Raw genomic sequence first — 12,986 nt, 5'->3', positions numbered from 1 at the left:
ATCCCATCAGCAATCTGCACACCTGGTCCTGATCATCACCCTTCTTAGGCTCTGTCCTAACATCCATTCCCTGCCGGATCGTTAGCCATGAACAGTATGTTTGTCCGTGTATCAGCCTTGGAACTTCTAGCGTTAGTTTTGTTGTTTTGCATCTTTTTGACTTGCTGTATACTTACCTCCGTTTTGTTCTATCTGCAGTCACTCACCCGGAACCTTCACCCAACCTCTGCCTGATGGTCGGCGGCTGCCGAGCCATTACTGGACCTACCACTGCACCCTCAACAACCCATCCACGCCACCCGCTCTGTTCCCTGGATTATTCAGCCTCACTCGTGGATCTATTAAATAAACACTCACCTTTGTTTCAATTTACCTTGTCCTGGTCTGCTTCTGGGTTCTGGCTTAGTAAACCGTGACAGAGCGGATAGGGCTAGGTACCTGTGAGAGGCATGGATAGGGCTAGGTACCTGTTAGAGGCATGGATAGGGCTAGGTACCTGTGAGAGGAGGGGAAAGGCGTGAGAGTGCGTGTGCTGCAGGCGGTTCTGGCGCTGGTGCACCTGCTGGGTCCTCCACTACAGCTGAATCTTACGCTGCGGCCAAGAGAGGTCACCTCTCCTGCCTCATTACTTCCTGATCCAGAAGAGCTTGGCGAATCAGAGAGCTCTATCTGCATGGTGAGGTCAAGGGCGGGAACAACCACAGTGGATGTAGACTCCATCACCCATGCTACAATATCCATGCACTTGGCACTAAACTCATGTCTGCTCATCTGCAATGTTAAAAGACCATACAGAGTTAGTTTGTTAAAGGGGCTGCACTGATATAAAACGTAGAACCATTTACTCAAGCTAGTCAATTAAAGCAGTGGTTCAGGATTAAAGGTCCTGCAGGATTTCCACAAATTAATGTTTGGTCCATTTTACCAACATTAACTACTTTAGAGGTGACTATAACTCACCCCGGCACGCATATTCTCACTCAGCAGATTCCAATGGCTGAAAAGTAAATAAATGCAAGTACACAATGAACTACATGACATTACCTCTATTATCTTAGACTACGTTATGGATGGACATTACCTCTATTATTTTAGATTACGTTATGGATGGACATTACCTCTATGATTTTAGATTACGTTATGGATGGACATTACCTCTATTATTTTAGATTACGTTATGGATGGACATTACCTCTATTATTTTAGATTACGTTATGGATGGACATTACCTCTATTATTTTAGATTACGTTATGGATGGACATTACCTCTATTATCTTAGATTACGTTATGGATGGACATTACCTCTATTATCTTAGACTACGTTATGGATGGACCTCTATGGAACTAGGCCACACCCAGACATCCCTGATTGGTTATTTGGTCCGTTGAGTCCTTTGTATTGGCCCGAGACTATGGGAGACTCTCAATCTCCTCGCCTCCTTCTCAAAACCCATTGGATGAGAAGGTCAGAAGGGCGGGACCTCTGGCTTTCTCATCCAATGGGTTTTGAGAAGAGAGGACACGAGGAGTATGCAATTGAGATAGGGAACATATCTAGGGGATGCATGGGGAAGCCAAAGAGCAACTTACTCGTCCTTCATGCCCTGCACAAAGGTGTGTAGGTCTGGGTAGCTTCTCTTTCCCCTGCTGAGGGTGAGGCTGGTCTGGGAAGTTTCATCCTTGTGGGTCACGGTTAGTGAAGGTCACCACTGCAGCCTGCTGGCGACAACAGAAAGCAGAGTTAGGCTGTAATTCAATTTTGCGTCATTAAAACACAAAATATCTCAATGAAATGTCATACATGTAATAGAAAAATACATCAAATACATCAACTTGTCCGACAGAGATTTACATGGTTACAAAAACGTCACGCCACTTTTTTCCAAGATGGCGAAGTAGTGCAGTCCTGTTTCTGTCGTGTGTCTGTAAATAGCCTGTAAATACCCTGTTTTTTGTATTTTTCGTACATATTTCCCTATCAGACTTTTCATCCTTCTACAAAATATACTTTCCTGCAACCCGCCTCACTCAATGTGGAACGGATTCTATTATCGACTTACCTTTATCTAGAATCTAGAATCTCCAGTTGAAACTAGCTAGCCAGCTAACTAGCTACTTGCTATTAGCCACAGCTAGCGGTGTTTCACCCAGAACATTGGATTTTTTTCCGCGGGAAAAAACACAGCGCGTTATCGACCCAGAACATATCAGTTTTTCCGCCGGAATCACTGAATCACTGGACCTTTAACTCCGGATTCATCGCTACCAGCTGGCTACAACAAAACGGACGCTGTGGTCTGGCTAATCATCCTGAGCTAGGCCCATCTCCCGGCTATCTACCTCTCTGTCAACCGGACGGGACCACCTAGTGTTGACACGGAGCCCCGCCGATCCTACACGACTGGTCTGCCGACGAAATCGTCTGATGTGGTTACGACGTTAACCACGAAGATTCCATCCATCTGCTAGCCCTGGCCCGCTAGCACACGCTAGCCGTGGCCTCTTACTAGTGCTTCACCACCGGACCTTATGATAACTCAGCTATACAGCTGATATCTGCTGGACTGTTCCTTTTTACGGTACTACATCCTGTTTATGTTTAGCCTCAGCCCAAACATGGTTAGTTTATTGTTGTTTCGGTTATTTCTAATTGTACTATATCACTGTAGACCCCCAGCCTAGCTAAACCTGCCTTAGATAGCTCCTTTGCACCTCCCCCTATACACGCGGAGACCGACTCAATTGATGACTCCAGCGATGCTATCTCTTTCATTGTTACCCAACGCTTAGGTTTACCTCCACTTTACTCATATCCTTCCATATCCTTGTCTGTACATAATGCCCTGAATCTTTTCTATAACACCCGGAAATCTGCCCCCTTTATTCTATGTACCCAACGCACTAGAAGACCAGTTCTTAAAGCCTTTAGCCGTATCCTTATTCTAGTCCTCCTCTGTTCCTCTGGTGATGTAGAGGCTAACCCAGGCCCTGCAGCCCTCAGTATCACTCCTACTCCCCAGGCGCTATCATTTGATGACTTCTGTAATCGCAAAAGTCTTGGTTTCTTGCACATAAATATCAGAAGTCTACTTCCTAAGTTTGAGTTATTCACTGCGTTAGCACACTCTGCCAACCCTGATGTTCTAGCAGTGTCTGAATCCTGGCTCAGGAAGGCCACCAGAAATTCTGAAATTTCCATCCCCAACTATAACATTTTCCGTCTAGATAGAACTGCCAAAGGGGGTGGAGTTGCAATCTACTGTAGAGATAGCCTGCAGAGCTCTATCATACTATCCAGGTCTGTGCCCAAACAGTTTGAGCTTCTACTTCTAAAAATCCACCTTTCCAGAAATAAGTCTCTCACTGTTGCCGCTTGCTACAGACCCCCTCAGCCCCCCAGCTGTGCCCTGGACACCATATGTGAATTGATTGCCCCCCATTTATCCTCAGAGTTTGTACTGCTTGGTGACCTAAATTGGGATATGCTTAATACCCCAGCCATCCTACAATCCAAGCTAGATGCCCTCAACCTCACGCAAATTATCAACGAAACTACCAGGTACAACCCTAAATCCGTAAACATGGGTACCCTCATAGATATCATCCTGACTAACATACCCTCTAAATACACCTCAGCTGTCTTCAACCAGGATCTCAGCGATCACTGCCTTATTGCCTGCGTCCGTAACGGGTCCGCGGTCAAACGACCACCCCTCATCACTGTCAAACGCTCCCTAAAACACTTTAGCGAGGAGGCCTTCCTAATTGACCTGGCCCAGGTATCCTGGATGGATATAGATCTCATTCCGTCAGTAGAGGATGCCTGGTTGTTCCTTAAAAGTAATTTCCTCTCAATCTTAAATAAACATGCCCCATTCAAAAATACAGAACTAAGAACCGATATAGCCCCTGGTTCTCCTCAGACTTGACTGCCCTTGACCAGCACAAAAACATCCTGTGGCGTACAGCATTAGCATCAAATAGCCCCCGCGATATGCAACTTTTCAGGGAAGTTAGGAACCAATATACACAAGCAGTCAGGAAAGCAAAGGCTAACTTTTTCAAACAGAAATTTGCATCCTGTAGCACTAACTCCAAAAAGTTTTGGGACACTGTAAAGTCCATGGAGAATAAGAGCACTTCCTCCCAGCTGCCCACTGCACTGAGGCTAGGAAACACTATCACCACCGATAAATCTACAATAATCGAGAATTTCAACAAGCATTTTGCTACAGCTGGCCATGCTTTCCATCTGGCTACCACTAACCCGGCCACCAACTCTGCACCCTCTGCTGCAACTTGCCCTTGCCCCCCCGCTTCTCCTTCACACAAATTCAGACAGCTGATGTTTTGAAAGCGCTGCAAAATCTGGACCCCTACAAATCAGCTGGGCTAGACAATCTGGACCCTTTCTTTCTAAAACTAGCCGCCGAAATTGTCGCAACCCCTATTACTAGTCTGTTCAACCTCTCTTTCATAACGTCTGAGATCCCCAGAGATTGAAAGCTGCCGCGGTCATCCCCCTCTTCAAAGGGGGTGACACTCTAGATCCAAACTGCTACAGACCTATATCCATCCTGCCCTGCCTTTCGAAAGTATTCGAAAGCCAAGTTAACAAACAGATCATCGACCATTTCGAATACCACCGTACCTTCTCCGCTATGCAATCCGGTTTCCGAGCTGGTCACGGGTGCACTTCAGCCACGCTCAAGGTCCTAAACGATATTATAACCGCGATTGATAATAGACAGTACTGTGCAGCCGTCTTCATCGACCTGGCCAAGGCTTTCGACTCTGTCAACCACCGCATTCTTATTGGCAGTGTAACGATCCCGGCAGTCTGAGTCGGGTCCTGTCTGGTGACTAGTTTTTCTGTTCGTGATCTCCAGTTTCCCGAGGGTTCGGGAACGCTCCGGGGAGCTCTCTTGATTTCCGCACCTGCATCCCATCAGCAATCTGCACACCTGGTCCTGATCATCACCCTTCTTAGGCTCTGGCCTAACATCCATTCCCTGCCGGATCGTTAGCCATGAACATCACCCGTCCGGAACCTTCATCCAACCTCTGCCTGGTGGTCGGCGGCTGCCGACCCAGGATGGGATCAACCACTGCACCCCCAACAACTAATCAACGCCGCCCGCTCTGTTCCCTGGATTATTCAGCATCACTCTTGAATTTGTAATAAACACTCACCTTCGTTTCAACTTACCTTGTCCTGGTCTGCTTCTGGGTTCTGGCTTAGCAACTCGTGACAGAACGATCCGGCCAGTAATGAACCCAGCGGACCTGGACTCTGTTCGCCATGCCATTACCCAGCAGGAGAAGATGTTGGGCCATCATAGCACGGTACTACAGGAGATCGCGTTGTCAGTTCGGAACCTTTCTACCGGTCTGACGGAGGTCCAGAACCAACGCAAGTGTCCGGTGGAGGATCCACTACCGGTTTCACCCATCTCGCCTGCCGCTTCTGAAGCTGTGTCCTTCCGTGAGCCCAAGGTTCCGACGCCGGATAAATATGAGGGGGAGCTGGGAAGATGCCGTTCCTTCCTTATGCAGTGTGGATTAGTGTTCGATCTACAGCCCTACTCTTATGCCACAGACAAGGCTAGGATAGCCTTTGTGATTGAGTTGCTGCGTGGTCGAGCGCTGGAGTGGGCTTCAGCCGTTTGGGAACGACAGGATCCCTGCATGGCTTCATACCAGGGGTTCACGGCCGAGATGAGGAAGCTCTTCGACCATTCCGTCCGAGGGAGGGACGCAGCTAGGCGCCTGTTTTCGCTTCGCCAAGGAACTGCAGCGTGGCCGACTTCGTGATCGAGTTCAAGACGTTGGCTGTGGAGAGTGGGTGGAATGAGGAGGCTCTGCAAGCGGCCTTTTACCAGGGTCTGTCGGAGCAGCTCAAGGATGAGTTGATCTCCTATCCGGAGCCTAGTGACCTGGACAGCTTGGTAGCCTTGTCTATTCGGGTGGATAATCGAGTCCGAGAGCGAAGGAGGGAGAAGCAATGGGTTCCGTCCAACCGATCAGCTTCTCAGGTTCCAGTCGGGTCGCCAAACTGCGCGGCTCGCTAAAGTTGGGAGGACTTTTAGCGAGCCAGTTTCGACCTCTCAATACCTCTGTCAGACCCCGTTTCCCGGCTACCCTTATGAACAGGAATCAGAGCTTAGCGATTAACGCTTTTATCGATTCAGGTGCCGATGGAAGCTTTCTAGATGCCGAGTTGGTGGAACAGCTGGGGCTTTCCAAGGAGCAATTGCCGGAAGCCATTGAAGCTACCACTCTGAACGGCAGTAGTCTGGCACGTATCACGATGAGGACTGAACCGGTTAAGATGCGGTTGTCGGGGAATCATTCTGAGATGATTTCATTCTTCATTCTGCCGTCTTCCCATGTTCCTCTGGTCCTTGGATACCCCTGGCTGAAGGAACACAATCCCACGTTCGATTGGGTGACGGGCAAGGTAACGAAGTTGGAGCCTTGATTGTCATGCTAACTGTCTCAAGACTGCCTGCCCCCATTCGGTTCCCAGTCAGGTGATTGAGGCTAAACCCCCAGATTTGTCCCTGGTTCCCGAGACATATCACGATTTGGGGGAAGTGTTCAGTAAGCAGAAGGCTCTGTCACTCCCTCCCCACCGACCATATGATTGTGCCATCAACCTGTTCCCTGGAGCTGTCTACCCCAAGGGAAGGTTATACAGTATCTCCCGACCTGAACGTGAGGCTTTGGAGACCCACATCAAGGAGTCCCTAGCTGCTGGTCTCGTTCGTCCTCGTCATCACCCCCTGGGGGCAGGATTCTTCTTTGTGGGTAAGAAGGATGGCTCTCTTCGACCGTGTATTGATTATCGGGGGTTGAATGACATCACGGTCAAGAACAAGTATCCCCTGCCCTTGATGAGTTCTGCCTTCGACTCCTTACAGGGTGCTACGGTGTTCACTAAGCTAGACCTACGCAATGCGTATCACATGGTCCGGATCAGAGAGGGGGACGAGTGGTTGACGGGTTTCAATACACCGATGGGTCACTTCGAGTATCAGGTGATGCCGTTTGGACTGACCAATGCTCCAGCGGTATTCCAGAGTATGGTGAACGACGTCCTGAGAGATATGATCGGTCTCTTTGTGTTTGTTTACCTGGATGACATTCTGATCTTCTCGAAGGAACCTTCCGACCACGTCCAGCATGTCCGGCAGGTTCTGCAGCGATTGTTGGAGAATCGCCTGTTCGTGAAGGCCGAGAAGTGCGAGTTTCACGCCCACACGACATCCTTTCTCGGGTACATCATCTCCAGGGGAGAGATTAGGATGGACCAGGAGAAGGTTAGAGCGGTTCTGGAATGGGCCCAGCCCGGTACGAGATTGCAGCTCCAGAGATTTTTGGGGTTTGCGAATTTCTACCGCAGATTCATCCGGGATTACAGCCGTGTGGCCGCTCCGTTAACTGCCTTGACTTCCAGTATCAGGACCTTCAAGTGGAATCCGGAGGCGGATCGAGCGTTTCTGGATTTGAAGAGGCGATTCACCAACGCACCGATTCTCTCTCAACCGGACACGGCCCGTCAGTTCGTCGTTGAAGTGGACGCGTCTGATGTGGGAGTTGGCGCCATCCTGTCGCAGCGATGCTCCACGGACAGTAAACTCCATCTCTGCGCCTACTACTCCGTCGCCTTTCGCCTGCGGAGAGGAATTACGATGTGGGTAACCGGGAGCTTCTCGCGGTGAAACTTGCCTTGGAGGAGTGGCGCCACTGGTTGGAGGGGGCGGAGCAACCGTTTATTGTCTGGACTGACCACAAGAATCTTGCTTACGTGCAATCGCTAAACGTCTCAACTCCCCGTCCAGGCCAGGTGGGCGTTGTTTTTCGGACGATTCAAGTTTTCCCTGACGTTCCGACCTGGATCTAAGAACGGCAAGGCGGACGCCTTGTCCCGGATGTTCTCCAAGACGGAGGAGAGTGGGTCCAAGACCGAGACAATTCTCCCCCGGAACTGCGTCGTGGGAGCAGTTATGTGGAAGATTGAGGAGGAGGTGCTGGCGGCCCTTCGGACTCAGCCCGGTCCCGTAACGGTCCACCCGGTCGGTTGTTTGTGCCTGAGTCGGTTCGTCCTGCTGTCCTCAAATGGTCCCACGCCAGCAAGATGGCTTGTCACCCTGGCGTGGCTCGGACAATGGCGTTTCTTCGCAGACGTTTTTGGTGGCCTGCCATGGCCGAGGATACTCGGGGTTTTGTTGCTGCCTGTCCAGTGTGTGCGCAGAATAAGAGTACCAATCGGCCCAGCTCTGGACTACTTCACCCCCTTCCTATTCCCCGCGACCATGGTCGCATCTGGCCCTGGACTTCGTCACTGGGTTGCCCGCTTCTGAGGGGAACACGGTCGTTCTGACTATCGTGGACAGATTCAGCAAGTTCGCCCACTTTGTGCCAATTGCCAAGCTTCCCTCTGCCTCGGAGACGTCCGAGATCCTGGTTAGGGAGGTTTTCAGGGTCCACGGTTTGCCCAGTGATATCGTTTCCGACCGTGGCCCTCAGTTTACCTCTGCTGTCTGGAAGTCCTTCTGTTTGGCCATTGGAGCTACAGTCAGTCTCACATCTGGTTTTCACCCCCAATCCAATGGTCAGGCGGAGAGAGCCAACCAGAAGATGGAATCCACGCTACGCTGCCTGGTCTCTTCCAACCCCACCTCCTGGGTCTCTCAGTTGCCTTGGGTTGAGTATGCCCACAATACTCTCCCTACATCTGCCACTGGGATGTCTCCCTTCCAGTGCCTGTATGGCTACCAACCTCCCCTGTTCCCTTCTCAGGAGAAGGAGCTCTCAGTGCCTTCTGTTCAGGCCCATATTCGTTGTTGCCACCGGACCTGGCATCGGGCCAGAAAGGCACTCCTTAGAGTTTCGGACCGGTATCAGCTCCAGGCAAATCGTCGCCGGATCCCCGCTCCCACCTATTCCATCGGAGATAGGGTCTGGTTGGCCACACGGGATCTTCCGTTACGGACTGAGTCTAGGAAGTTGTTACCGAAGTTCATTGGTCCGTTTGTGGTGGAGAAGGTGATCAATCCGGTGGCAGTTCGACTCAAACTCCCGAGGACGCTCAGAGTCCATCCCACCTTTCATGTCTCCTGCCTCAAGCCTGTTTTCCTCAGTCCTCTGTTGCCTCCTCCGCCTCCTCCTCCTCCTCCTCGGATGATCGGAGGTGGTCCTGCCTACACGGTGCGTCGCATCATGGATTCCAGACGGCGGGGCCGGGGTTTCCAGTATCTCGTGGACTGGGAGGGGTATGGTCCTGAAGAGAGGAGTTGGATTCCGCGGCGACAGGTCCTAGATGCTGACCTCATCAGTGACTTCTACCGCCTCCATCCTGGCGCTCCGGGGAGTCCGCCCGGTGGCGTTCGCCGGAGGGGGTACTGTAACGATCCCGGCAGTCTGAGTCGGGTCCTGTCTGGTGACTAGTTTTTCTGTTCGTGATCTCCAGTTTCCCGAGGGTTCGGGAACGCTCCGGGGAGCTCTCTTGATTTCCGCACCTGCATCCCATCAGCAATCTGCACACCTGGTCCTGATCATCACCCTTCTTAGGCTCTGGCCTAACATCCATTCCCTGCCGGATCGTTAGCCATGAACATCACCCGTCCGGAACCTTCATCCAACCTCTGCCTGGTGGTCGGCGGCTGCCGACCCAGGATGGGATCAACCACTGCACCCCCAACAACTAATCAACGCCGCCCGCTCTGTTCCCTGGATTATTCAGCATCACTCTTGAATTTGTAATAAACACTCACCTTCGTTTCAACTTACCTTGTCCTGGTCTGCTTCTGGGTTCTGGCTTAGCAACTCGTGACAGGCAGACTAAATAGCCTTGGTTTCTCAAATGACTGCCTCGCCTGGTTCACCAACTACTTCTCAGATAGAGTTCAGTGTGTCAAATCGGAGGGCCTGTTGTCTGGACCTATGGCAGTCTCTATGGGGGTGCCACAGGGTTCAATTCTTGGGCCGACACTTTTCTCCGTGTATATCAATGATGTCGCTCTTGCTGCTGGTGACTCTCAGATCCACCTCTACGCAGACGACACCATTTTGTATACATCTGGCCCTTTCATTGGACACTGTGTTAACAAACCTCCAAACGAGCTTCAATGCCATACAACAATCCTTCAGTAGCCTTCAACTGCTCTTAAACACTAGTAAAACTAAATGCATGCTTTTCAATCGAACGCTGCTAGCACCCGCCCACCCGACTAGAATCACCACTCTCGACGGGTCTGACCTAGAGTATGTGGACAACTACAAATATCTAGGTGTCTGGTTAGACTGTAAACTCTCCTTCCAGACTCACATAAAGAATCTCCAATCCAAAGTTAAATCTAGAATCGGCTTCCTATTTCGCAACAAAGCCTCCTTCACTCATGCTGCCAAACATGCCCTCGTAAAACTGACTATCCTACCGATCCTTGACTTCGGCGATGTCATTTACAAAATAGCCTCCAACACTCTACTCAGCAAATTGGATGTAGTCTATCACAGTGCCATCCGTTTTGTCTCCAAAGCCCCATACACTACCCACCACTGTGACCTGTACGCTCTTGTTGGCTGGTCCTCACTACATGTTCGTCGTCAAACCCACTGGCTCCAGGCCATCTATAAATCACTGCTAGGCAAATCCCCGCCTTATCTTAGCTCATTGGTCACCATAGCAGCACCCACCCGTAGTCTGCGCTCCAGCAGGTATATCTCACTGGTCATTCCCAAAGCCAACACCTCCTTTGGCCGCCATTCCTTCCAGTTCTCTGCTGCCAATGACTGGAACGAATTGCAAAAATCTCTGAAGCTGGAGACTCTTATCTCCCTCAATAACTTTAAGCATCAGTTGTCAGAGCACCTTACCGATCACTGCACCTGTACACAGCCCATCTGAAATTAGCCCACCCAACTACCTCATCCCTATATTGTTATTTATTTTGCTCTTTTGCACCTCAGTAGCTCTATTTGCACATAATCTCTTGCACATCTAGCATTCCAGTGTTAATACTATTGTAATTATTCTGCACTATAGCCTATTTATTGCCTTACCTCCATAACTTGCTACATTTGCACACACTGTATATATATTTTCTGTTGTATTTCTGACTTTATGTTTTTTTACCCCATATGTAACTCTGTGTTGTTTTTATTGCACTACTTTGCTTTATCTTGGCCAGGTCGCAGTTGTAAATGAGAACCTGTTCTCAACTGGCTTACCTGGTTAAATAAAGGTGAAATAAAAAAATAAAAAAAATAAAAAAAATATTTTATGTGTTTCTAAAATCGCCTATGGGAAAAATTAATGGTGGAAAAACGATTGGAACCATTTCCCTGTTTGACCGCTAGGTTTTATGGGTATTATCACACCTCCACTGTAACACTCTATAGAGGGGTTGGTTGTTTAGCAACAAAACTGGCATGCAACTATGGGGCAAAATAGACAGGGTTTGACTTAGACAACATGTAAACTATATTTAGTCTCTAAATGTTTAATGCAAACATAAATACATTTGAACAATGAACTCGTCTCAAATACATTGTTACAGTTGTTGTTGGTTAGCTAGGTAGCGAATTTTAGTCATTGCATAGACATGATATCAGTCAAAACACCTCAAAACAAGACATGGTATCAATAACACCATACAACGAGCTGAAACATGCCATAGAGCTACGATTCCCCACATGGCAGCTTGTTGTTAGCTGAGGTACAGAATCATAACAAGATACACGACTTCCGGCCATCGATGCGCGAGCATCATTTTCGTGACGTCAGCCAACCCTTCTATGGCTCCTGGTCAAAAGTAGTACACTAGCCTACATAGGGAATAGGGTGCCATTTTGGACGAATTTATGAAGGTGCTGTCATAACCTTTGACCCCCATTTGACCCTACTGTACCTTTAGCCAACTCTCATGACTCCCCGGCCATATACTTTCTAGTTTGATATTACAGCATGAATAGCACATTATTTCATTTGTTAAACAATATTACACAGTAATTAATATAATTGTAATTATTATATTATTAAATAAATAAATTAAATAAATAAATATTACACAGTAATTAATATAATTGAAGATTTAAAAATAAATAACATGTCTACCTTGAACTCTTTATTCTCCATCTCCTTGCAAAATCAGCACATTTCCTTGCCAAAATGAACGCGCATCCAAAGCGAAAACAAACGCAATCCTCCAGCACCGCTCCAGCGGTTTTTGATCAGTTTCAACATTTATCAGTGATGACGTAACAATGCTGTACAGATTTGACGCACTTTCGATCTCGTGCTGATGCAACACTCTGTGTTGTTGAAAGCTCACGTATGGAAATCCTGCGAGTTGTAAACAAATTTAGGCTATTGTTGCCCTTAAAACTGTAATGTTGAGGACGCCATGAAAAATAAAATACATAACCCACACCGTTAGGCCAAGGTACATGCAATATTCATCACTTTGCCAATAGACTTCTTGTTCCTTTTTGTATGTAGCCTTTCTTTTGGGATTAGCACCACTGTCACCTAGAAATTGATACTGCGGTTGTCACATAAAACAGATAACCCATAGTTCATTATTAAATAACATAACTCATTTCTTTATTTTATTACTCATAAAATGTACAGCAATCTTCAGATACTGAAAGAATTCATGGGAGTTTCGAATTCAGTCACTATTTCATATGTACATGCTAGTTTCATCCTTTTAAAGAAAAAAAAGGACACGAAAAAACCTGTGAACCTCCTGATCCTGATTTGACGAACATAGCATATGTATTGTACATATTTCCAGTTAAAATTATTTTCAAAAAGAGACAAAAACGGGGGTTTGAACAAGCAATCACATAAAAGGATTGAGTGGTTTCATTTTTTTGAAGAAGTTAAGCAAGCAAAACCTGTCAAAATACATTGATTATAAGACCAAGACAAATAATATATATATATTTTTTTTCAACAGAAGAAAATCTAAATGCT

The 12,986-nt window shown here is 48.0% G+C and overlaps 1 long non-coding RNA gene across 1 annotated transcript; it reads right to left on the bottom strand.

The window, feature by feature from the left end:
* Window positions 1-596: 596 nt before the first annotated feature.
* Window positions 597-1,684, bottom strand: LOC123489146. Its single transcript, XR_006660462.1, has 3 exons — window positions 1,592-1,684; window positions 961-997; window positions 597-771 (listed from the first exon to the last, which is right to left on the bottom strand). It is a non-coding gene; the product is annotated as an uncharacterized LOC123489146 (long non-coding RNA).
* Window positions 1,685-12,986: the final 11,302 nt, after the last annotated feature.

Source organism: Coregonus clupeaformis, unplaced genomic scaffold (genome assembly GCF_020615455.1).
Source record: "Coregonus clupeaformis isolate EN_2021a unplaced genomic scaffold, ASM2061545v1 scaf2797, whole genome shotgun sequence".
NCBI lineage: Eukaryota > Metazoa > Chordata > Actinopteri > Salmoniformes > Salmonidae > Coregonus > Coregonus clupeaformis.
This window is presented reverse-complemented; position numbering and strand designations above follow the sequence as displayed.